Source organism: Mesoplodon bidens (genome assembly GCF_964165515.1).
Source record: "Mesoplodon bidens genome assembly, chromosome: 9".
Taxonomy (NCBI): Eukaryota; Metazoa; Chordata; class Mammalia; order Artiodactyla; family Ziphiidae; genus Mesoplodon; species Mesoplodon bidens.
Genome location: NC_138166.1, coordinates 56,618,472 through 56,644,508, shown reverse-complemented (window position 1 = coordinate 56,644,508; position 26,037 = coordinate 56,618,472). Strand labels below are relative to the sequence as shown.

At 43.1% G+C, this 26,037-nt stretch overlaps 1 long non-coding RNA gene across 5 annotated transcripts in view; it reads right to left on the bottom strand.

The window, feature by feature from the left end:
• LOC308622629 overlaps positions 1 to 26,037 on the bottom strand; it is a 389,291-nt gene that overhangs the window by 101,674 nt on the left and 261,580 nt on the right. Inside the window, exon 1 of one of the 5 annotated variants that reach the window (XR_014016666.1) lies at positions 18,196 to 18,222. The exons of the other annotated variants lie outside the window; for them this stretch is intronic. This is a non-coding gene — a long non-coding RNA (uncharacterized lncRNA). Of the gene's footprint in view, positions 1 to 18,195; positions 18,223 to 26,037 lie in introns of those variants that run through there. 5 annotated transcript variants of the gene reach the window in all.

Sequence of the window (26,037 nt, the reverse complement as noted above, 5' to 3'; positions counted from 1 at the left end):
CCACACTGGTCACTCCACAATCCAGCCACTTTCACCATTTGGAGGAGATTAGGATAGTGGGAGGGCCTTGGCCTCCTATTCACGTTGGTTACAATGGTAGATTTTAAAAGGGCAGACGTTTTAACATAAATATCCACCTGTGCAATAGTTACATGGGCTTTAATTAGGTGTCCCACTCGCCAAGGACCTGTGTCCCCTCTCTCCTCGTGTCTGGGGCTGTTGGATGCTGGGCCAGCTGTGCAGATGTGAAACTTAGTCTCCCAGTAATTGAAGAGTGTGGCCTCTGGGACTCTACTGCACTTTCTGGTTTTGCCTGGTGCCAGTGTTTTCATGTACACAAGAAATTCCACGCTTGCTTCTTGCCCACACATTTGTGAGTTTTCTGTAGAGGCCTGGGTCCCCTGGCCAAAATCTGTTACCATAATTGAGAAAAATAAATTTAAAAATTAAATTTGCTCCCACGATTTTGTTTTTCTTTGGGGGGCTCTTCAGAAAAATAAATCATTGTCAAACAATCCTTTTGCTCTTAATCATTTCTCCCTGTTCTTACAAGTTTGGGGAATTGAAGTTCTCCAAAGAATGGTAAACCAGCCTTTACCAGACAGCATAAGCTCCTTAGCGATCTTGTCCAGTCTTGCAGTTTTGGTAGAAAGTAACACCCAAATTCACATCTCCAGCCCAGCCTTTCCTCCTAAGACAGGCTCATGTCTCTAACACAGCCACACCCAACCCCTGAATTCACTGCTGCAAATCTGTGCCACCTGGTCTTCCCCAGGAGATGACAAGTTCAGCCTTCCAGCTGCTCAGGTTAAAAAACTTTGGCATCCGTAAAAAAGAATGAAATATTGCCATTTGCAGCAACATGGATGGACCTAGAGATTATCATACTGAGTGAAGTAAGTCAGATAGAGAAAGCTGAATATTATATATATATCACTCCTATGTGGAATCTAAAAAAATAATACAAATGAATCTATATATAAAATAGGAACATACTCACAGACGTAGAAAACAAACTTATGGTTACCAAAGGGGAAACCAGGATAAATTAGGAGTATAGGATTAACAGATACACAGTACTATATGTAAAATAAACAACAAGGATTTACTGTATAGCACAGGGAACTATAGTCGATATCTTGTAATAACCTATAATGGAAAAGAATCTGAAAAAGAATATATATATATATATAATTGAATCACTTTGCTGTACACCTAAAACTAACACAATATTGTAAATCAACTACACTTCAATAAAAAACAAACAAACAAAAACACTTTGGCATCTTCCTGGACTCTTTTCTTTTGCTCACCTCCCTTACACCACACCGTCTAATCTGCTAGGAAAATCTGTGACTCCTTCTTCAAAAATCTATCCAGAATCCAACCATTTCTCCCACCTCCTCTGCTACCACCCAGGTCTAGGCCACCTTTGTCTCTCACCTGGATTACTTCAGTTAGTGAAGACTCTGGACCCAGTTCCAATATGTGTGTGGGGTGAGGTGGGGTGAGTTTCTCCACATATCCAACAAGAACTCTGCTTCGTCAGCTGGGTGTCCTACAATTTATTTCAATTCTGACACTGCCTACCCAGAGATAGCATCAGATTCCACAGGTTAAGGGCTCAGTCCTACAAGACTGTCACCCTCCCCCTTCAGAGGCCAGTCTCAAGTTCTGGTTGTCACCTGTGCTTCTGACCGACCTAAAGATAGCAGCTTCCAACGATGCCCTCCTTGGGTTTGATTAATTTGTAAGAGCAGCCCATAAACCTCAGAGAAACGTTTTACTTACTAGATACTGGCTTACTCTAAAAGGATATAACTCAGGAACAGTCAGATGGAAGAGATGCTTAGGGCAAGGTATAAGGAAAGCGCAGGGATCTTCCATGTCCTCTCTGGGTGCACCAGTCTCCCCGAATCTGCATGTGTGTACCAATCCAGAAGCAATCTGAACCCTGTCCTTTTGGGCATTTATGGAAGCTTCATAGTGAAGACAGGTAGTATAGGCATGATTGATTAAGTCATTGGCCATTGGTGATTGATTCAACCTCCAGTTCCTCTCCCCTCCTGGGAGGTCTGGGGTGGGGAGAGGGGGTTGGAACCGAAAGTTCCAACCCTCTAATCACCTGGTTGGGTCCTCTGGTGACCAGCTCCCATCCTTATGTGACCCAGGGACTTGCCAAAAGTCACCTCATTCAAAGACACCTGTACTGCTCTCCTCACTTAAGAAATTCCAAGGGTTTTAGGAACTCTGTGCCAGGAAGAGGTCAAAAAACAAATATATATTTCTTATTATAAATCACAAGATCACAATTAGATATTTAGTGTCTCCTAACCAGTTTCCTTGCCTCTACCCTTGCCCCTGAAGTTTTTCTCAACACAGCAGCCAGAGCGGTCCTTTTAAAACCTGAGTCTCATCATATTACTCCTCAGCCCACAATCCCTAGGGATGCCCCATCTCACTTAGAGTAAAGCCAGGTCCTTCCAGTGGACCACGAGGCCATGCATGACAGCAACCCTCACCCCCTTATCTCTCTGAGATCTTTCCTCCTCTCTCCCTCTTGCTCATTCTGCTTCAGCAACACAGGCCTGCTTAAAGCTCCTAGCTATCTCCTTGCACTGACTGTTGACCTTGCTGGAATGTTCTTTCCCCAGAAATCCACAAGGCTAACTGACTCACGTTCAACCAAACTCAGATATTCTCCAGGAGGCCTGCTCCGTCCTCTTTAAAACTGCAGTCTACCCCACTGCCCCTCCGAATTCCAAACTCCTCTTATCCTTCGCTATTTTTGTTTTTCTCTAACCCACATCACCTTCTAATATAATATACAATTTCCTTATTCATTGTGGTACTTGTTCATTGCCTGTTTCTCCCAATTAAGATGTAATCTCCGTGAGGACAGATATTTCTGACTTTTTTGTTTAGCGATGCATTCCAACTGCCTAGAAGTTTCCTTGTAAAAATATCTGTACAAGGAAACGCCTTCCTTCGCCATATGTAAAAATGTACCAGATACAATAGAAATAGGTAAAGGATTCAAGTATTGAAAGGGTACTATTATAGAAATCAACAGTTTGAATCAACTTCACTTTTTTTTCTCTTCACCCATGGTGTATGATAAAAGAGTCAAATTCATCAAATTTTAGATTCATCAGGCTGAAAACTGTTTGTGTAGGCAGGGACCAATCAGCCCAGTCTGGCACTGTATTCTGACCCTGACCTTGAGTTCTGCACTTGGTAGCTGATCCAAATTGTGAGTTGAACGAACAATGAACGAATTTAGGGCTTGGCCTTTCCACCCACACAAAGGTATATGACGGACTGCTATTCTAGATCATTGAAACAATTGAAACCATTTACCTATTTTTTTTTTTTTACTAAGAGGTAACTTCACTAATGTGAGTTATTTTTTAAAATGAGGGGTGGGGTAGGGTAGGGGGATGTTATGGTGGAAGAGGTAGATTGGGAGTTCGAAATCCTGGATACATATTCCAGTCCCAACATACTGTGTTTTGTTTTTACTTATTCAGGGTACTACATAACATTGTGAATGCCATTTCACTTGTCTGAGTATCTCTTTCCTTTTCTAAAAAGTGTAGAAAGTAGCTGGAAAATCTGGAGAGTTGTTTCCAGCTCTAAACATTCTTTCTTTCTAAGAAAAAGAAGCAGTAGTAGCTTTTGTTCACTTCCCTTTCCTTCCTTCTTCCATCTTTCCCGTTCCCTTCCTCACCAGCTAAAGGATGAGGCTATTAAAAAAAGACATATTAGTGCTGGAGTCGCTGGACCAGGTTTGAATCCAGGATCCCCTTCCTACCAGCTGTATGACTTGGGGTAAATTAGTTAACTTTGCTGAGCATCTTTTCCTCATCTGGAAAATAGGATGAATACTTCCTGCCTTACAGGATTGTATCATATGGATTATAGGAGATGATGCTCACTGCACTGTACAGAATCTGGCACAAAGGGAGCATTGGGTAAATGGTAGCTGTGTGAGAGGACGCATGGGAAGGAAAGAGGGCACACCTGGCTTTTGAGAAGTGAAATAACTCAGAGGTGGGAGCCTCTTGTGAATAGAGTTTGAGGGGGTTGCAAACTGACCTGCAGGGCAGAGTTTCTCAAACGCATTTATTTTATGACATACATAGAAAATGACAGAAGAGTTCTATAACTACATTTTTGTAAAAACAAAAAATTGCCACTGCCTTTTCCCTTCTTACATCATAATTATAGAGAAGAATGTGGCCTCTCCATGGTGGGTGGATATATGTGACTGAAGGCTCTCTCTCCTGCCCTAGAGAACAAAATGCCTGTCTGCATTGGAAAGTGAATACATGCCCCTTGAGACTCTGACTTGGGCTCGGTAATATAAGGCTATGATTTTCTAAGGCAAAGTAAGTTATTAAAAAAAAAACAAAAGGAAAGGAAGAAAGAAAAAAGAAAAAGAAGCCAGGCTTCCCTGGGGGCACAGTGGTTGAGAGTCCGCCTGCCAATGCAGCGGACACGGGTTCGTGCCCCGGTCCGGGAAGATCCCACATGCTGCGGAGCGGCTGGGCCTGTGAGCCATGGCCGCTGGGCCTGCGTGCCCGGAGCTTGTGCTCCGCAACGGGAGAGGCCACAACAGTGAGAGGCCTGCGTACCAAAAAAAAAAAAAAAAGAAGTCCAACGGAGTGTTTTTCCTGTAAAGCAGAATTCATGAGCAAAACTGATGGCCTGAAGGCTGTATCATTCATGGTCCCTCTTTTTAAATAGGCCATAATTAGCCTCTGTTGGATCCGAATCCCGATGTGTCTAATTAGATTTAATTTTTGGAGATGAAGGAAAAATGATTAAATTATCCAGACTCCAGAAAAACAAAAGATCTTTATTTCAGTCATCCACCAGGCCTTGACATCTAGAGTATTGCACACTATGATTCAAATGAAAATATTTCACCTAAAAGTGTAGTGTCCCTGTCCATGATATCATTAAGGGAAATCATTAAGCATTTATGCAGCACTTTGTGCTGGAAAAGTGCTTTACAGTTATTTTTATTGCTCACCAAAAACCCTCTGAGGAAGGTCCTTCTCTACTTAAGCCAAAGCAGAGAGAAGAGATTAAATTACTTAGGGTCTGAGAGAGAAAAAAATGACTGGATCAGAATGAAACCTCTGAGTGCCAAAGTCAGCTGTTTTATTTAATCCACTAAACCATTCTGTTAGAAGTTTATTCACTGTATAAAGCATTATCTGATTTGGGGTTGACTGTTTTTTCTTTAATACCTAGATCATCGATGATGTAGTCCTTGTGCAAGAATCACTCCATTTACAATCACTTCCTTCCATCATGAGCATCTCTGAAGAGCACTGACGCTATGTTCTGGAAGAGATTTAATTAAAAAGAAAAAAAAATCAGTGTATTTTAAAAGATAGGCTTTATTATGCTCTGGCATTAAGTGAACATTGGACTCTTTGTGACTTAGCCCTTATATTAATGTTTGCCTTCCAGGTTGGAGGGCACTCCTTCATCAGGTGACTCAGGGATCCAGGCTCCCTCCATCTCAATGCCTGGTTTCCAGGGTCACTGAAGCAGGAAACAGGCAAATGTCGGGGGACTCATTTCTGTTCCTAAGTACTCTGGACCAAAGTGCAACACAGTCCATCAGCCCTTCTGCTTGTAGTCTTTTGGTCAGAGGCAGTCACACAGCCCCTGCTAACAGCAACAGAGGCTGGAAATGTCGGGGAGCACATGGACCATTTGGAGAGCGCTAATGCCTCTTTTGCAGACTGATTTTGATTGGATTCTAATTCTCTCTTTTGAACTTTGAATTCAAAATGTTAGTGATAGCATTTATTCAACTTTTGCCCGAAATCAGTGACATGACACTTCTTGCAATACTTCTTTTATGGCCTCTCATTTTCTCACACTTTATCACTTTCAAAGTCCCTTCCCAGGTTTCATCTCATTTGATTGCAGCAGAATTTCTGATAGTCAAGGGGACTGCTGTACTTCCTTTCCATTTTCTCAGGTTCAACAACTGTTGTACCTGGGAAGCAACGTCTACAAGCTTACGGAGGCTGTATCTTGTTCGCTCAACCTCTGGAACTGGTCTATCACACAGGATTATAGTCAGAAGCCGTACTTCTTTCATGACTAGAACTAAATCTTGGTAGACTGTTACCTCGTCTTTTGTTCACTATTAGTGACATGCGTGACGGGCTCAGCCTCATCCAGCTTGTGTCTGTGGAAGCTGAGACGATCAGAGGAAGGACCTGGAGGGAGGTGGAGGGATGGGATGGTGCAACTGAGGCTGGGAGCCAGGGTAATTGTACACTGTTCCCCGAACCGTGCAAAGCCAGGGCTTGGAAGCTGTTTACAGACTTACCTAGTATCTCTGTTTCAGTAATTATGACAAAAAGTTCTGAGGTGATTCTAAAATTAAAAGAGAGCTAAAATGGGCTTCCCTGGTGGCGCAGTGGTTGAGAGTCTGCCTGTCGACGCAGGGGACACGGGTTCGTGCCCCAGTCCGGGAAGATCCCACATGCCGCGGAGCGGCTGGGCTTGTGAGCCATGGCCGCTGAGCCTGCGCGTCCGGAGCCTGTGCTCCACAACGGGAGAGGCCACAACAGTGAGAGGCCCGCGTACCGCAAAAAAAAAGAGAGAGAGCTAAAATGGAAATGAAGTGTGAAATGGCATGTACACAATTACACAAGTAATTGAAAGTTCTGGGTTGTGGAATGATTTCCTCTGGCAGTGGTGAGGGCAAACTTAGAGTTCAACTTTTGCTCCTAATATGTTTTCTAAGAACATTATTGCCAGTAGAGCAGATAGAGCCCATGGACTGGTTTCTGAAGAAGGTCAATAATGAATTTGTTTACAGACTGGCTGGTCAGTATTCTGACTTTAGCGTCTAGGCCCTCCACTAACGCTGACAATTTTGACCTAATTTTGGGAGGCGATTATATTTGGCTGGGTGGCGGAGCTCTTTCTCAGAACCCCTCTCTGGACAGTTGCCAACAGCTCTTTTTGTAACTGTGTTGTAAAGTCTGAGGAAAGTTGTCTTGGGTCATTGCCCAAGACCTAATGCCCCAATTGTAGACGTACATGGTTGCAATCTTTATATTCCATTAGAGCTGCAACCAGGCATCACCAGCTTCCTCCCACACTTCTCAATAACTAGAAAGGTTTTCTGAACTCCACCCTTTGCTTGATGGGAGGCGAAGAATTTTACTTCTCTATTATGGTAACAACACCAACTCCTGCACAGTCCTTTTCGATGCTTTGAAAACCAGTATTCTCTCTTGTAACTCACACAAGATTTCAAGCTCGATGTGCTGGAAAGGCTGGTACAGCTCCCTTACCTCCATTCTGTCTTTTGACTTGAATAATTTGGGTAGCTTTCTGTTTCTTGCAATCACACATTGCTTAACTAAGCCTCTGGAAATTGGAATGTATCTAGAATTGTCAATAAAACATCATCAAGTTTCATCTCTCCAAAATGTGAGGAGGATATTGTTGTCCTCAGAACATTAATATTTCTTTGGGAATCATAATGATTATACCGAAATACAGCCTTTTCTTTAGTTTTGTTTAAAAAGAAAAAAAAGTGACGTTTAATCAGAAAGGAGATATATATTTAGCAAGGAAGGTGGAGGGTGACTCAGGAAGAATAGGGTGAGGAAAAAAATGAAAGAACAAAAGTGTCCACATTAGCCTTTGCCTCTGGGCTGTGAGCTATTCTTATCTTGTCGGTGCAATTAATGAGGGAAAAATAATCCCCAGAAGAAACGTGGCAGGAGGTACTGACCTGCCCTCCATCCACCTCACGCCAAGAGGGACAAAAATCTAGAGAAAGTTTCCCCAGTGGAGTTACTGGGAAAGTGACTCCTTGGCCCTGGTTAAAAGCTTCTCTCTTGGGCTTCCCTGGTGGCGCAGTGGTTGAGAGTCTGCCTGCCAATGCAGGGGACACGGGTTCGTGCCCTGGTCTGGGAAGATCCCACATGCCGCGGAGCGGCTGGGCCTGTGAGCCATGGCTGCTGGGCCTGCACGTCCGGAGCCTGTGCTCCGCAACGGGAGAGGCCACAGCAGTGAGAGGCCTGCGTACCGCAAAAAAAAAAAAAAAAGCTTCTCTCTTTATCAACCTCAGGGGCAAGTTAATTTAGGGCCGAGAGTGCGCACAGAGCTGCAAATGCAGAGGAAGAATCTCTCTCCTCAAATCGTTTAAGGCGTATCTGGGGAGGAAATATTTACACACTAGAAATGTTGAAAGGACCTCACAAAGCAGTGGGTAATCCAGAGCTGGCTTGTGGGGTTCACAGGTAAGAAACCTGCGAAGGGTAAGCTTTCACTCTGGGGCACCTGGGAAAGACTTCAGGAGAAAGGTGGTCCTGGGTAAACCTTAAAGGAAATACAGCTACAGATGGATGGGGAGGAGGAAAGAATATGGACGGAGGGTCCTGCGTTGGAATAATGGGAACAGAGCAGCCTGATCAGACGGATGGCTTTCAGCTGTGTTGCGGCAATGAACATTGAAAAATTCCTTGAGTTTCTGCCACCTCCAACTAAATGGCAATTACATTTGAATCCACTTTCCATAAAAGTGTTAACTATTGGTTTAGTTTGCATAATCCAAGGCAATTCCAACTTTTTTTTTTTTTTTCGGTACGCGGGCCTCTCACTGTTGTGGCCTCTCACGGGCCCAGCCACTCCACGGCATGTGGGATCTTCCCGGACCGGGGCACGAACCTGTGTCCCCTGCATCGGCAGGCAGACTCTCAACCACTGCGCCACCAGCGAAGCCCCCAACTTGACTTCATACATTACAGTAGGCTCATCTGAGATTTCAGATACCGCCTAATTTTTGTGTGTATGTGTGAGCTCAGAAAGAGATGTGAGAAATTATGCTAACAAAGTCACCTTCTCTAGTTTTAAAAAGGAACCTTAAATCAGTATTTCATCTTTTATTTATAATTTGTATACTCAAGTCCTAATTTTTCTTAGGTACTATTAGCAGTGGGTAGATGCCTTGTAGTAAGTAATAAAAAAAACCTTACGTTTTACATTTACAAAGCATTTTCATATTCATTATCTCACGTGGGCAGTCATTACTGTTCCAACTTTTCATCCTTCCTGCTAAGGGTTTTCCACAGAGTTGCAGAGCTAACTAATGGAAGAGCCTAAATTCAAGCCCAGGTCTCCTGACTCCCAGCCTACAGCCCTCCTCACTCCTGGGCCACACCACCTGTTTCAACACCAGAAGTATCTATTGTATTGACCAAGGTAGGAAAACAGCAATGCTCCACGTGGATGAGAACATGGCTAAATGGGGCATCTCAGTCACTGCTGGTGGAAGTACAAGTGGATAAGCATTCCTTGGAAAAAAGAGTTTGGCAAAATGTATTAACACTGCTCCTACACTTTGACCCAGTAATTTTACTTCTAGGAACCTATCCTAAGGAATGAATACTTGGGATATGTGGCCAAAGATTTACATAGAAATATGATTACTGGAATGCTACTTATGATATCCAACAATAGGAGATCAGTTAAAAACATTATGATACATTCCAATGATGGAATAGTATCGAAGTCATTAAAAATCTCATTTTTGAAGATTATTGATAGTAAATAAATATTGAGAAGATATTTATGATATAAGATGGAATGAAAAAAGTCAGCATCCAGACAGTGTAGCTACCAGAGGAAAAAAAGAATATATGGAAATGTTAACAACACTTAACTGTGGATGATGAAATTACAAATAATATTTTAAAATTTTTATACTCATTTCTCATGTTCCCTATAGAGAATGTAGTAATTTTATGGTTAGGAAAAGATCATATTTAACTTTTTAAACATGGTAAAAACAGAGTAAACGCTAAAAATCAATAGTGATTAAGGGATTGAAAAGCATCATCTTACCTAGACTGGTCTATTAACTATGTATGTCTCATGTAAAGAGAAAATCTAACAAATGTAGGGCTAATTTGTTATGTTTCCAAGGTGAAGATGATGGATTTATAATATAAGATTTGCAACAGAGCATGTGGCAAATGTTTAAAGCTAGAGAAATTTGGCTCTGAACAGTTGACTCTCTTCCATGAGCCAAGCCAGTTTCACTAAATGTGCAGGAGCTGGGCTCTAGGAAGCCTTGCTACAAGAAGTTCTTGAAAGTTCCTCTACCACGTAGTCATTTGGCTTCTTCCTTCACTGTCTTTGGCCCTGGCTTGTTCTGTGGGATCGAGAGAAGCAAGCTCATCCCTGAGCAGCATCCACAGCAAGCAAAAACCAGAGATATTTTGGAACTTTCTAGGTGGGAGAGAAAGAAGTAGAGACCCGGAGGGAAAAGCAGCCAAAGGACTCAGGGTTAACATTCCACTTTTGGAGGAGACTTTAGTCCTTGGAGGGCTTCCAGTCTGAGCCTGGAGAATTCATCAACAGGAAAACAAATAGCTGGCATGCTCTGTATTTACTTTGCCTTTCTCAAGGTTGCAACATAAATTTCCCAACTTCACAAGCTGTTAAGGCTGAGGAGACATTCTGAGAGTTCAGGGCCTTTCCTCCAGTCTGTGTGACCCACGTGGAGCCCTGTTTGGGGAAGATCTAGGCCTCAGCCCTCAGGGTGCTGAGAGAGATGGCGCAGGCACTGGTGGACTCTCCTGGGGCAGACAGTGTTGGGGGAATCGAGGGCCGGAGAACCTGAATTCTCCAAATGAGAGCTGCTGGGCTGCTTAGGAAAAAAAATCCACTTATGCCACAGGAGCGAAAGCCCTGAGACTTTCTCGCTGAATTTATGGTAGGCTGGCCGTGCAAAATACCCAATGGTGCTTTAGTGAAGTGGTGTCTGAGCTGTGATACAGCTGAATCAATTCCTGAAGCAACCTTTTTCCACACCTCAGGAATATCTGTGTTCTCACTCCCAGCATTTCCAATTAGCAGAGCAGCTAATGCTGAAAACCACCACATATAATCCAGAAAAAACTGTCAACGTAACGTTATAAAAATTGAATGTGTCAGAAGTGGATTTAGATTCTTTAGGTTAATATTATTTTTGCTATTAAGTAATGAACTGACATTAATTTACTTGCGCTGTGTGATTAGGTTAATTTACTCCAGAATAATCTTGCATTTTAAAAATTAAAAATGGTGGCTGTATCTTCTCATTATCAATCAAAGCAGCAGCAGCACTACAGAAACCATCGCCATTTTGTACTCAATTGTGCGCTTATAGGCAGTCAAATAAGCACTAAAAATGACAAATTATCATGCATGGATACATCTTCATGTTTAAGTACCTACAAATAACTGTCCATTTGTGAATGGTTAAACTTAATTATTTTTCCTATAAGCAAGATAACCTCTTTCATAAATAGAAATCTACAAGTAATATTAGAGCAGTTTAAATCTTCTACATAATAATGTCACGGTATGTGAAAACCAAAATAGGCTCACACACAACAAAAGAGAGCTGAAGAGTTCATCCTTTTTTTTGACCTTCACAAATATAAGTGCTCTCTCCATGGCTCTAGAAATTGTTTAAATTCTTTAATGATTCAAATGTGCTGATAATGTTCCTGCACTCGCTGGAACTATGGTTCTGTTAATATTTTGAAAATTGCCTTAATTAACCTTATTTCATCTCGTAGTAGTTATAGAACACGTTTATATATTTTAAGTATGCATTAATTTGTTTCATCATTAACCTTGGATTTTACCCTTGGTAATTATGGTAATTTGTAATTTGGGTTGAGTCAGGTGCTAGTGCATTAGAACAACACATATTGTGGGTCCTGTCAATAGCTTGAGTTTACAGGGGACAGAGATAGAGCGTGGAAGGGTAGAAGCAGTGGGGGGCATGTTTCAGCAGAAAATCCCCAGGGATGGATTTTACTTGGCCAGTGATTTTGGTGGGGGAGGAGAGACTCTGAATGGCCAAACCTGGGTCAGACATCCCCCCTCTGTCTACGCCACTTCCTCCTGAGATCAGAGATAGAATCTGTTATAGACAGAGGGGAAGGAGGAAAATCAGTGGCCAGCCCTAAAACAGTGTCCACCATAATTGTTAGTCAGATTTAGGTTAATATTTAACGTTTCAATATTAAGAGCATCTACTGTGTCCCTGCTGATCTGACAACTTTCCTTCCTCTGTTCCTTTTTTTCTTTTTTTTTTTTCTCCTTTCTTTTCTGACATATCCAGACAGCAAGTACCCCCAGCATATGAGTCCTGGATTTTTACATCTGCAGCCCCATTTATCACAACTCTCAAAAACTCAGGTTTCAACCCTCACTGGTTTTTCGAGAAACCCCAGTGGTATCCAGTTCAAGACACCCTGCCGTGGGCACTGTGAGCCCCAGGGAGGCTGAGCTCCCTGCCCTTAGGTGCGGAACTCATGAAGCAGGTAGGCAGCGGCAGGAATGATTTGCAAGTGTTCACGTCCTGTCTCTGGAAGTGCCGAGCGAGGCCAGAAGAGGGCGAGATTCATCTCAGCATAGGGGACCCAGCTGGAATCACAGGTGCAGCGAGCAACACACTCTTGATTTGGCCTGGAGTCTGTGCGGTTAAAATCCTTGGTTCTGTCTTTCTCTCTATTAGCATTATCTTCATTTTGCACACATCGTATTCAGTGACAGAAAGCAATATCACAGGAGCCACTGAAGATACTCTTATTAAATATCTTAAGTATAGTGTTTTAGAGATGTCAAAGTGACACTATTTGAAGAATCAGTGCTTTCAAAGAGCAGAATTCCTTCTTTTTATTCTGATCCCCAACCGTTTTCAAGGTCTTGGTCTACAGTCAGCCCTACTCTTGCAGGAAGATGCTTCTGTCCCATGCAGACCATGGAGGAGGCAGGAGTGGGAGGTTATGAAGTGCCCAGCGTGAGCCATTCGAAGACACCCATCCTACTGACGGTACATCTTACATCTCACGTGGCCGGCACACCTGAGGGGGTGCCCAGCAGATGGAGGAAAGGTGTCACAGGAAAAGGAAACCTGGGTGGGTAAGAGTTTGGGCCAAGTCCTTCCTGGTCCAGGCAACTTTGCTCCTGCATATAAGGATGCATAGTTGGGGCCGGGTAGGGGCTGCAGTAGGTGAAGGAGGGGCACCACACAACTACAGGACTTTCTCAGATCACGGAAGGACCTTAAAGATCATTTGGTTCAGGAATTCTCTGGCGGTCCAGTGGTTAGGAGTCCACACTCCACTGCAGGGGGCATGCGTTTGATCCCTGGTCTGGGAACTAAGACCCTGCAAGCCGTGGGGCGTGGCCATGCTCTTTTTTTACTGACACCCAGGAAGGTTGTGACAAGTTCATGATCAGAGAATTAGAGCAAGGCCCCCAGGCCCCTGGGTGGGTGAATGGAAGCCTTCACGGATGCCATCATCTTTCCTTGTCTATTATTTTGTATTGAAGATTAACTAACACACAACCCCAAATCAGAGTGGCTTAACACAACAGAAGTTACATCTTGCTTGTGGAATCATTTAAAGTCAGTGTCTGGTGGGTACCTTCCGTGCAGTGATTTAGGGATGCAAACATCTTTTGTTCCGTGGCTCCCCCATCCCCAAGGGCCTCGAAGTTAGTTGTTGGACTGAGACAGGCAGAGAGGGGGAGTGAAGGATTGTATAGGAGATGGGCAGGCCTGGAAGTGGGTACCTCACATTCCACTGGCTGGAAGCCACTTACAAGGCCGCCTTCCTGCAAGGGAAGCTGGGAAATGTAGCCCAGCTGTGTGCCCAGGAAGAAGATGGGATGGGTCTGGGCAAGCACACAGCACCGTCATTTTCAGGCTTTGGGAGGTTTATGTTGAGCAGCAGAGGGCACGTGATCTTTGCAGGTAGATGGACTTGGTTTTGGATACTGGTTGTGTGTCCTTGGGCAAAGAATTAACCTCTTCCAGCCTCAGTTTGCTCAGCTGGGAAATGGGGGCAGCTTGTGGGGTCACTGTGAGGATGAAATGTTAATGGCTGTAAAATGTCTATGTCAATGGTACACTCTCACATTGATTTTACAAACCACTGGGGCTAGATGGAGGGGGGAGGAGGAGGAAACAGACTGACTACATCTTATTTTGACCAACCCTGGGTGCCAGGACTGCCAAGCGGGGCCCAGCTGAGTCCAGAAAGCATGCCTCATCGGATGCCAAGAGTGGTGGCATGTTCCTGTGTCTTTTGCTAAATTTCAACATAATTCATTCTAATTGACATAGGACTTTGAAAGGAAAATAAAAGCAATAACTCGCAAGCATCTATTTTATTTGATTAATAACAATTCAGTCACTTAGCATGTAGCTCCTGCACGAGAACTGTAAGCTCTCATGCTCAGGCTGAGTCTGTCATATCTAGAGAGCAATGATTTAACTATTTTCTTTTGGGAAAAATAAATTTCTGGAGAGCAGTGAAAAGAGAAATGATCTAAAACAGCAGTGTCACCTTTCACTTAGGGATTTTGATGCTCTAAGAACAAATCTGGCTCCCAGGAGGGAAGAGAACTGCTTTCTCACCCTGGTTAATACCCTGGGGGGAGGGACGTGGCTCAAGTCTCATGGCATGCCCAGGGCCGGCACATTACGGGCTTAATAAATATTTGTTGATATTGAATTAATAAATGAATGAAGACAGGTGATAATGAGGACAACCCGTTTGCCTGAAACATCACGATTTGGCGGGGAACTCCCTACATTGTAGTTTTGGACACACACACACACACACACACACACACACACACACACACACACGGCAACATTCTACAGGGAGGTAAAGCCAAGAAGCCTGATTGTGTTTTCTTTTTATGGCACTGTCCTTTAAAATAACCTTCCAAGCCCGGTTAGTTAAGATGAGTGGCAATGGCATATTGAAAGTAGTAAATAAAACGACGTCCGGGGCTCAGAAGGTTAATATTTTTTTCAAGAAATTATTTTCCCAAGTCCAAGGGTAAAATGGCGCCTAGAATTACACAATGTGGTCCTGTAGTGCCCCCTGGTGCCTATTCTATGGAACTGCCAAAGCCTGTAATTGTGCCCGGCTTCAGTTATTAGCCTGATTCTTGATTTGTTTATGAGTCTGGGACGTTGGGGGCCGGGCTTACTTAGACGGGCAGTGGGATACACAGGAGGCTGGGAAAATCCTTTCTTTCAACACTTTTTCAAATGGGTTACTACCACAATGTCAAAATAATTAATACATTAACATTGGTATAAGATTTAAAAACTGAATCCATGTGTTATCTTGAAAAAAATCTCTTTCACCTCCAAAAAACTATTGGCTTTTTTAAATTTGTCAGAAGGTGGATTATTAAGCAGTTTCTTTTGCCCGTTAAGAGGTTCTTTGTAAATCAGTTGGACAGAGGACAGTTTTTAATTTCAGAGATTAATTATCACACATAATAATTGAGCCATTCTCTATGTTTTTCTTGAGAACTATTCATTTAAATAAAAGACATACAGAGCTAGTCTATGAAATGAGAATGAAGATTGTGGACAAAATGTAAAAGACTATTTTGCCATTAAAAAAGTGTTGTTGAAGTTTATTGCAATAAGGATATTCATATTCCCAGGAAAGGGAAACCAGTTAAATCACACCTATTTAGCAAGTGAAAATGGTGAAAAGTAATTGTGAAGAATTTGAGGTTATTGGGTATCTATGGATGAATCTGGCTTAACTCTAAATGCTGCAGCCAAAATTACGAAATATGATGAAAAACGAAGGGCCTTTTCTTCTTGCGCTCCGTCCATGAACACAAGTCAGCTTAATTCAGTTGGCAGATATTTTTTTTTCTTTTTTGGCCGTGCCGCGCGGCTTGTGGGATCTTATTTTCCTGACCAGGGATTGAACCCGCGTCCTCAGCAGTGAAAGCGCGGAGTCCTAACCACTGGACGGCCAGGGAATTCCCTCATTTTGCAGATGTTTAATGTTCAGCTCTGGATGCCAGGTACTGCACTTGGATTAAAGTGAAAACGATTCACATCATAAATGCTCCAGACCAAGCCAGGCCCCTGTGCGCTCTCACAGCATCCTGAAACCATCCATAGTGTGTGGTTATGTAATTATATGATTATACCATTAAGGTCTGCTCCTTCTTCTGGCCTGTAAGCCCCATGAGGTCAGGGGCTGTATCTATTTTGCCACCATGGTTCAGGTGCACCACAGGTGCTAAAAATTGCCGTCAACCAAAATCCAGAACCCTGACAACACCAAAGGCTGGCAGGATGTGGGGCAGCAGAAACTCTCATTCAGTGCTCGTGGGAATGCAAAATGGTCGTCACTTTGGAAGACGGTTGGGCGGCTTTTTATAAAGCTAAACATACTCTTACTACACGATCCAGCAATGCATTCCTTAGTAGTTACCCAAAGCAGTTGAAGTCATGTCTGCACAAAAACCTACACAGGGATGTTTATAGCAGTTTTATCAATAATTGCCAAGACTTGGAAGCAATCAAGATTCCCTTCAGTAAGTGAATGGATAAATAAACCGTGGTATATTCAGACAATGGAATATTATCAGTGCTGAAAAGAAATGAGCTATGAGGCCACAAAAAGACATGGATAACCTTAAATGCACATTGCTAAGTGAAAGAAGCCAATCTGAAAAGAATACGTACTGTATGATGCAAATTATATGACATTCTGGAAAAGTCAAGACTGCGAACACAGTGAAAAGATCAGTTGTTGCCAGGGGTTGGGGGTGGCAGTGGGGGACATGAATAGGTGGATCACAGAGGATTTTAGGCAGTGAAACTTCTCTGTCTGATACTATGATGGTGGACACGTCATTATACTTTTGTCCAAACTCATCGAATGTACAACACCAAGAGTGAACCCTAATATAAACTATGAAAGTAGAGTGGTAATGATGTGTCAATGTATAATAGGTTCATCGATCGTAACAAGGCACCACGCTGGTGCAGGATGTTGATAGTGGGAGAGGCTGTCTGGGGGCAGGGGAAATATAGGAAATCTCTGTACCATCCTCTATATTTTGCTGTGAACCTAAAACTACTCTAGAAAAACTGTCTTAAAAAAAATAGCCGTCAAACGACGGACAAAGGACAATATCTGGGGACAGTTCTGCCAACATCTCATCTTGCTAGGGTGATGACAAAACTAAAAGCTGGTAAAGGAACCCTCCATTTGGGGGGCAATAGTTCCCATAGCCCTATGATTCTGGGACTGATAACTGGTTTTGGTGGAAAGTGCAGTTGAATTAGAGGCATCAGCATCCTCACTGTAGCCAAGTGTGAGGACAGAGCAGTGGCTGAGAGGTCTGGCTTCTGGGGCAGGAAGACCTGGCTTGGAGCTCCAATCTCATCACCAACTTCTCCCAGCCTCCATCTACTCATCTGCAGAATGGGGATAACATGCTTTATTAGCAGAATCTTTCTGAGGATTAAATGAGATAATCCATTTAAAACCCTTAGCACACATTCACCTCTGATATTATTGATTATTGAATTTACTGACAAAAAAAACATCTCTGGTTCTGGTTCACTGTCATGTAATAGCAGTACCCACATTTATTCTCTGTAGGAGAGACAAGTATCCTATATTCAGCTTTACCTTTCAAAGAAATCTTAAAAACAATAACTCCTCTTGCATCATTAAATTCACATCAAAACTTGTCAGTGTATAGATGAAAGCTGTAGATAGTTGTAACTAGTCAATGTTTATCATGTGCCCTTTTCAAGTTTCACATAGCATTCTTTGAATATATATTTGTGTGTGTGTGTTTTCATGAAATAAAGAAATCAATGCATTTCTCTATATAGAAATGTAAATATAAAAAATTTTTATACAAACATGAAAACAACGAGAGACTGAATGAGTTTGATTGCATTCCCATGCCATGTACTGAGCGCTTGATAAATATACTATCCCTATTATTATACTATTTATTTTTGTTTTGGAGTGGGCCCCACCCTGCCCATACTTTCATCCTACAAATAAGGATCAAGTGCCCATATGTAAGACACCGGGCTAGGCTGGGAGCTCCAGAGAAGAACAATGTCCCTGCCTTCAAAAATTGAAGTCTCTGGGGCTTCCCTGGTGGCGCAGTGGTTGAGAGTCCGCCTGCCGATGCAGGGGACACGGGTTCATGCCCCGGTCCGGGAAGATCCCACATGCCACGGAGGGGCTGGGCCCTTGAGCCATGGCCGCTGAGCCTGCGCGTCCAGAGCCTATGTTCCGCGACGGGAGAGGCCACAACAGTGAGAGGCCCACGTACCGCAAAAAAAAAAAAAAAAAAAAAATCGAAGGCTCTGGAAGAGGAGACAGGGGAGTAAACAGTTGCCATGGAGGGTGTGAAGTGCTATGGCAGAAATGTCCCCAGCAGGATGTGGAAACTCTGCGCAACAGTTTTACATGCTCTAAGTGCTTATTGTGGGGAGACTCCGGTTGGGGTGCAGATAAAGGAGGGGAGCTATCAGAGAGGGCTTCCTGGAATGTTCTAGGCCTTTGTCTGGAGGACAAAATGGAGCTGGCCAGGCGATGATGCACCTGGGTTCTCTGCCTATAACTGGGGGATGCTGGTTCCACATTTGCCACTGAGGTAGTCACGATGGGGATAGATTAAAAAACCCATGCCTGCTTTAAACAGGGCATCAAATGCCACCAGGAGTGACAAGACACAGCTCTGTTTTGCTCAAGTGAGACCAAACCCATATCATTGAAAAATGCCACCATTCCTTTCCCTAACGCCAGGGCTTACCCCTAGGAGGCATATGGGGCGTGCGCCCCGTGTGTGATGCCAGGCAAGGAGGCGTGCTGTGTCTATTGCTCGGTCATCCCCATGGGCCTGGCTCTCACACCATCCAGAATCCAATTAGGATGACATTTCCATCTACTCGCAATTTGCTAACCAAACAGCGCAGACAAGCTCCCTCCCGCACGTGAGTGGAGATGTCAAGCGATGGGCCTTCCTCTCTCCGCCCACATGAGCACTTGAGTTAATCTGTATCTGGGCCTCGTGACTCAATAAATTATTTTGTGCATTTGCCTTATTGCAGACTAGTGGTTTTAATAAAATTAGTTCTATTCCACATTATTGGTTCATAATTAGAATTGCATGAACAAAACAGATACAGTCTCACCCAGTCTTCTACGGCTGAACAATTGAACTGACTGTACAAATTCTTTTCTTTTTCTCCCCACTCCTCCAGTTTCATTTTCAGGGTGTTTTCAAAGCCGTTAAAAAATAAAGACCTATTTCAAAAAGCTGGGATTTCCTACAGCTTTTAGGTAGGCTGACTATATAATTTAGCATCCAAACTGGGACAATTGTGAAAGTGAAAGAGAAGCTACTAATAATTGAGCCAGGACAACAGCATCAGCCAGAACTGCCCCAGGCCAACGACCCTGGGTGGTTACCCTACTTTTAGGGGTGAGCCACCCTCCCCAACAGTCACAGATTAGTCTTGCTAGGCAATGATGCTTTTCCTAATTGTCTTTTTTTTGAATGTTAATTTGGGGCAATCATCTTTGTAAATTAAAAATTTCCTCTTGCTATATGGATGGCTATGTTGCAGCTTCAGAACAAATTTGAGAGATTAAGATGACAAGAAGCAAAGTATATATTTGCATCCAGATGTATGGATGTTGGGGACTTTCTTTGACATGACCACCGCGAAGGGTGGGGAGAAATCTGAGCTTGCAATTTGTTTTTTTGTTCTAAACTTGTGACCTGGACCAAAATATGAAAATATACTCACCTTCACCTAAGGCATAGGGAACTTTGCACAAAGTAGCTTTATAATCTCTGTCCATCCCACAAAAATCAGATCACACAAATGAAAAGTTCACCCTTTGTCTTGAAAATGGAATATACATCAGCAAATATGAGAATGTGCTTTTCTGGGAAATAACTCTCAGTAATACCTGGTTGGCATCCAGCTTTCCTGACCTCGACTCCTGGTTGATTCAAGTGAAACTGGCTGCTTAGCATCCCTGCCTTTAAGGTTGCCACCAGCCATCCGTTATCTACTCTTGGCCAGCCAAGGAATGGTTTTGTGTGTTAAAGTATGAGACTTTCTGCTTCTGGTTTCTCCAATGATCCTGAAACACGTGAACCTGGGGCAGAAAAGTAAAGTACATTTGGGCCCTTGAAGCAGCAGTGATTTTTCCAAGTGCAAGGACAGCATGTAGGTTATGTCCTGCCTACTGCCCTGTCACCCAGGTCTTTGTGAAGACCAACTGTGAAAATAATACATAGTATATGGACATATTTTGCTAACTGTAAAGCACCAGAACAGCACGAGTTATTATTCTCATTTCATTGTCTGCTGGATGGAGTTGAACTATTTTGGCAGTCACAGAATGAACTGTAGATTTCTATGCAAATCCGTGTACAATAAATCATGTTTTCACAAGGTTATGCTTCCCTGAAATGTAGTTTACATGTTTCCCTATAACTGTCAAAAGCAACCTACACTTAGCAAGGTGGGCAATGGCTTTAAGTTAAGGCATATATGGAGTCCTGGAGAACTCTAGAGAATAGATGGCTGCCAAGGAAAGAGAGTAAGGAAGAAAAGAAGAAAAAAAAAAAGAGAAAGGAAGGAAGGAAGGAAGGCAGGAAGGAGGAATTCATGTTGGTTTCAAAAGAACAGTTTGCAATTCATCCTAAGTGACCGGGGCAACCACCCATATGACCAACCAAAGGAAAATCTTGTTAGAATGAGGTCATATTTTCCCTCAGAACAAGACGATAGAATGTGGCAGTTGAGTTTGCATTGCACTACCACCTTGCAATGTGTGGGAGAGATTTGATTTCTCTCTACTGTGTGATGGTCTCAGGCACCCATGCAGACAGGGGCAGGGCAGCACTGCAGAGGGACAGCAGAAGCCCACGAGCGAGAACAGTTGATAAACAAATCTTCATCAACGTACAAATGATCATCTTTATCAAGATTGTTCTCTCTTCTATCTCATAATAAACGTGTCTGTGTTTTGTGTGTGTTTGTGTAGCAGTGGGGCGTATGCTGTTAAGTGAGTGCATGTGTGTGCGTGTGATGGCTTGAGATCTCATCTGGTGTGATGAAGGGAGAAAACGGGGCATGCGGGGCCTGTTCTTTGTTTATTTTGCAGATAAATCTCATTTCTAATCCGGATGCAGAGCAATGTTTTGTGCAAAGGAAAGGAAGCCCTTACACCACCCTGATGACATCCATATAAATCACAGGCTTTATTCCTCTGCTCTAAGGGGCATTACAGATAGGAGCAACATTGCAGACTCTCTTTGGGTGATGCTTCATTGCTTGGCGGAAAATCCCCAGAGCCAAAACATTATTTAAATGTGCTATGAAAATAAATGTGATTTATATGTGTGTTGTCTGCTGAGATGTTCTTGCCCATTACTGCCCATGCTGTTGTGCATCAAGATTAGGGCCTCGATTTATCACAGTTCAAGCTACACACATGTTCCATGACAGGATGTTGTCTACATCCCCGAAAGTTCCTGGGAGGAGATAGTGTTTGCTGAGTGGTGGGTTTCAGATATTCAGAGGTGTCATTGACTTTTATGGGCTGAGGATGCGTGTGCGTGTGTGCGTGCGTGTGTACTTGTGTTGAACCTGGACCACATTCGTTTGAAGGGTGCAGGGAACAAACGCTTTGTACTCAGGTGCATCAGTTTCCGACGGCAGCAGAATGGTGTTTCTGGTCAAAAAGAGAAAGAAGAAAGCACAATGTCCATTTCAGTCCAGGGCTTAGCCCCACATGTTTAGCTCAAAGTGAGGAGAAGTTTCTGAAAAACAGGTTTGGGCTAATAAATGTCAGCAGGTGCTCAGCCCAAATGGGGTTTTGTGAGCAGGAACAAGTGCAGTTGGGATGTTTCTGTTACCAAAGGAAGAGATACAGGGTAAGGCTTGTCTTAGAGGGTGAAGACAATCCCCCAGGCGCCTAAGCAGAGCCTTGGTGATCACTGCCTTTCCCACTGGGCTTCCACCAACACTCAGAAAACTTGGGGCCATCTGTGACCCCTACCACATGCCATGGGTGCCATCTCAATGCTCCAGACAGGACAGGAGAGGTGGTAGTGCTGAGACTAGACACCCATCATTGAGCAGGTGACAGGTCCTGCACAAGACAAAACATCCTAAGCTGATCCTCATTACAGCCCTGCCTTTATGCCCATTTTAAAGATGAGGAAACTAAGAGACATAGAGGTAAAAGTCTCATAGCTTGGAACTCTAGAGGCCTAGAGAATCCAGGTCTTCTTCCAGAATCTCCCTTCTCTGGACATTCTCTTAACTGTTTTACCAGTCTTGTCTCCAGCTCCCCATCCTCTGTTTTTCAAGATTAAGGGTTCTAAATGATATCCAAAATAGTGAGAACCTACATCAAATCATTTTTAGATTGATATGGGGAAGCAAATAAAGAAACTTACAAATATACTCTATTGGGCTTTTATTTTATTTTTTTCCCTTTACACTTTATTTGACTGAGTGGTAATCTTGTTTATTTTAAATGTCTCTCAAACTATGTTTACAGGCTTTTATTTTAAATAAGAGAGTGGGGAGGTGGGGAGTGGGCTAAATGGGTGAAAGTGGTCAAAAGATATAAACTTCAGTTATAAAATACAAGTCCCAGGGATGTAATGTACAGTGTGGTGACTATAGTTAACAATACCATATTGCATACTTGAAAGTTACTAAGAGTAGATCTTAAAAGTTTTCATCACAAAAATGTTTGTAACTATGTGCGGTGACGGATGTTAACTAGACTTATTGTGGTGATTATGTGGCAATGTACACAAATATCAAATCATTATGTTGCACACCTGAAACGAATATAATGTTATGTCAATTACACCTCAGTTAAAAATAAGTAATTTAAAAATTAAAAAAGGTTAAGTGACAGTAACTCTGTGCAGCCTAAATAGGAAGACTTAAAAAAAAAACTTTTACTTTTTTTTTTTTTTTTTTTTTTTTTCTTTTTGCGGTATGCGGGCCTCTCACTGTTGTGGCCTCTCCCGTTGCGGAGCACAGGCTCCGGATGCGCAGGCCCAGCGGCCATGGCTCACGGGCCCAGCCGCTCCGCGGCATATGGGATCCTCCCAGACCGGGGCACGAACCCGTATCCCCTGCATCGGCAGGCGGACTCTCAACCACTGCGCCACCAGGGAGGCCCTACTTTTGAAATAACTTCAGATCTACATTAAAGTTGCAAAGATAGTAACAAGAATTCCTGTAAATTCAGATTCTTCAAATGTTAGTAAGTTACCTCGTTTTCTTTCTCATTGTGTGTGTGTGTCTGTGTTTCTCTCTGTGTTAATTCTTTTCTGAATTGTTTGGAAGTTGTAGACATGCTGCCTTTTATTCCTGAATGCCTCAGTGTGTGTTTCCTAAATTCATTTACTTAACCACAGTGCAGGTATTAAATCCAGGAAATCAACATTGCTACAGTATTAATATCTGACTTAACAGACCTTTTCCAAATTTCAGTAATTGTCCTACTAATGTCCTTTCTAGAAAAAACTTTTTCACATACTTTAGGTTTGTGTGAGACTTGTGTCCCACTTGTGGGGACTTGTGTGAGTTTGCTAAAGTTTTAGGCTACTTAACTAAAAACCCAACATTACTCACATATATATATATATTACATATATATATATATATACATATTTATATATACAATTTTCCTTCTATGGTTGCAATGAAATGTCCATACTGACAAATTCAAAATCTTTATATCCTTGAACCAAAAAATCAAACCAGATTCTGGATTTCTCCATGCATTTGCATTTAGTGGGAGTCTCTTTACACATCTGTTTGGTCCCTCTCCAGGGCTGCACCTTTGCCTGTTCAAAAGATTTCTGAAAGTCTCAGCCATGACTTTGCCTCTGAACCCAGAGTGGGTAAAACAAAGGTCCAAAGGGGTTTTTTGGCAAAGTGTGACGAGAAAGGGCAATTTGGTCTGTAAGTGGGTTTCCATGAAACTCAGTTCCTGGTGAAGTTGTGACCCTGGGGACGTCACACCTTATAGCTGCTGAGAGCAGGTCATCTGGCTCCCATGATCAAATTGTGTGTCCTAAGACCCAGGGGTAGGCAAGTGACAGAATGAAAAGACAACAACCGTCCAGGATTTAGTGCTACCCACGAGGAGGATTAGTGAGACGCCTTTACAATGCCGGTGTTGACAGACAGGACTAGCGTCTGTTTTATGGGCTATCTACTGAGCTATTATATCAGGCTTCTCCTGTGGGTAGCAGTTATGTTTCAGCTGACATGATTTGACCTGTGGTTTATCCAAATCGGTGTAATAATAAGCTAGGTTATAAGGGCGTTTACTTTTCCATATATGCTCCAGCGTAGTCAACCTGTTACAAATCCAAGCAAATCAGGGCTTCTGTTTCTCCCTCTGGTACACAGTGGAGGGTGTGAGAGTAATCAACTTGTCCCCCTCCAAGACATATCCATCCAGAAAGTTTGTAAAAGCTTTTTATTCCTCGTAGGGAAATGATTTTAGTCTTAGGAAGGAAACACATGGCTTTCTTCTTACAGCTTCAAACTCCGTCTTACCAGCTGTGTTGATTTCCCTCGGCGTGGCACTCATGAAAGGAGACTTTGATGAGCTGTGTGAACGGTCATTCCAGAGGGAGGGATGCAGAAAGACTCGACTTTCTGGAAGGTGCTCATTTGCGAGTATTTCTGTTTATCTCTAACACACATCCCAGCGAAACATCACTGGTACTGGAGGGAAAGCCCATGGGGCCCGAGTTACCTGCCAGAATGGCTTTCTTTGAGTTGGAGTCTGCGGAGAAGTGATACAGGGAAGGCAAACCAGCTTTCACGTTCTGACGGCTTGTGTCTCTCCTGCTCCCTGCTGGGCTGGGGACACTTTAAAGCAAATTCCTGCCTTTTTTTGGTTTAAATGTTGTTGTTGTTGTTGTTGTTTTTTAAGGTGTTAGCAATCTGTCTTACATTCTCCCACCCCTGCTGGGATTTATGATCCAGTTCATATTTTACTACATGATCTTGGCAGGCTCCCCTCGTTGAAGTTCAAACCGAAGCAACCTGATGGGGGAACAGACATAAAAATATTAATTTGGTGGATATTAAAAAAAAATCACACTGGTTATACATCAGGGGCTGTCCACTGGTTCCTTTCATCATCTAAATGGTCCTTCTAACCAGACCACAAATCTTACTGGGGAGGAGGAGGGGGCTTGGAAGGTGGGGTTTCCTTCCTGAGGTTTTGGAGATGGCTGACATCCAACACTTCCTCAAACCTGGCTTTGTTTTATTAAAGGTAATAAAAAGTGAGTACTTCTGGTACAGGCAGGCTAATTAGCTGGGCTCACAGAACAGAACAGGCTTAAAAGAATGTTGGTTTGGTCTAAAAGAAATCAGGTTGTGGAAATGTCTAAACTTCGATTAAAAATAAGGTTTGGGAGACTCAGGAGGCATGTTCTGCTTCTCCAAGGCTGTGGTGGTGGAGAGTGGATGAAGCAGGGCTGGGTGGCAAGGATGGGATGCACGTACGTATCCTCACCGAGGCTGAGGCTGAGGACGGTGTACCATGTCTCCACTGACCCCTCCCGTGCCAGCCCTTGTCTTCTGATAGGGAGCCATATAGATATAGCTGAGGGAGGAAGGGAAGTTACCTTCCTGTGGGGTAGAATTAAGAAAAAGTGGCAGGGAATTTCTCTTCCTATAATGAGATTTTAATGGACTCTTCCATTTCCATCTTATGGCTGATCTTTACGGTTAAAAGACTTTTGATAGACACTTTAAAATTTTATGAAAACTCCAGGAACTGATTTTTAAAAACACTGGCTGGTTGGAAGGCTAAATACTTCTGTAAGAAGGTGCTAATACCAACTGAATGTGCAAATCTTAGTGCTGGTGCTGAAATCTCTTCAGAATAGTTACCATGATCTTAAAGTTTGTTTCAAAATTTGCAAACATCAAGTGTCAATCAAAAATGAAGATGAGGGCTTCCCTGGTGGCGCAGTGGTTAAGAGTCCGCCTGCCGATGCAGGGGACACAGGTTCGTGCCCCGGTCCGGGAAGATCCCACATGCCGCGGAGCGGCTGAGCCCGTGAGATATGGCCGCTGAGCCTGCGCGTCCG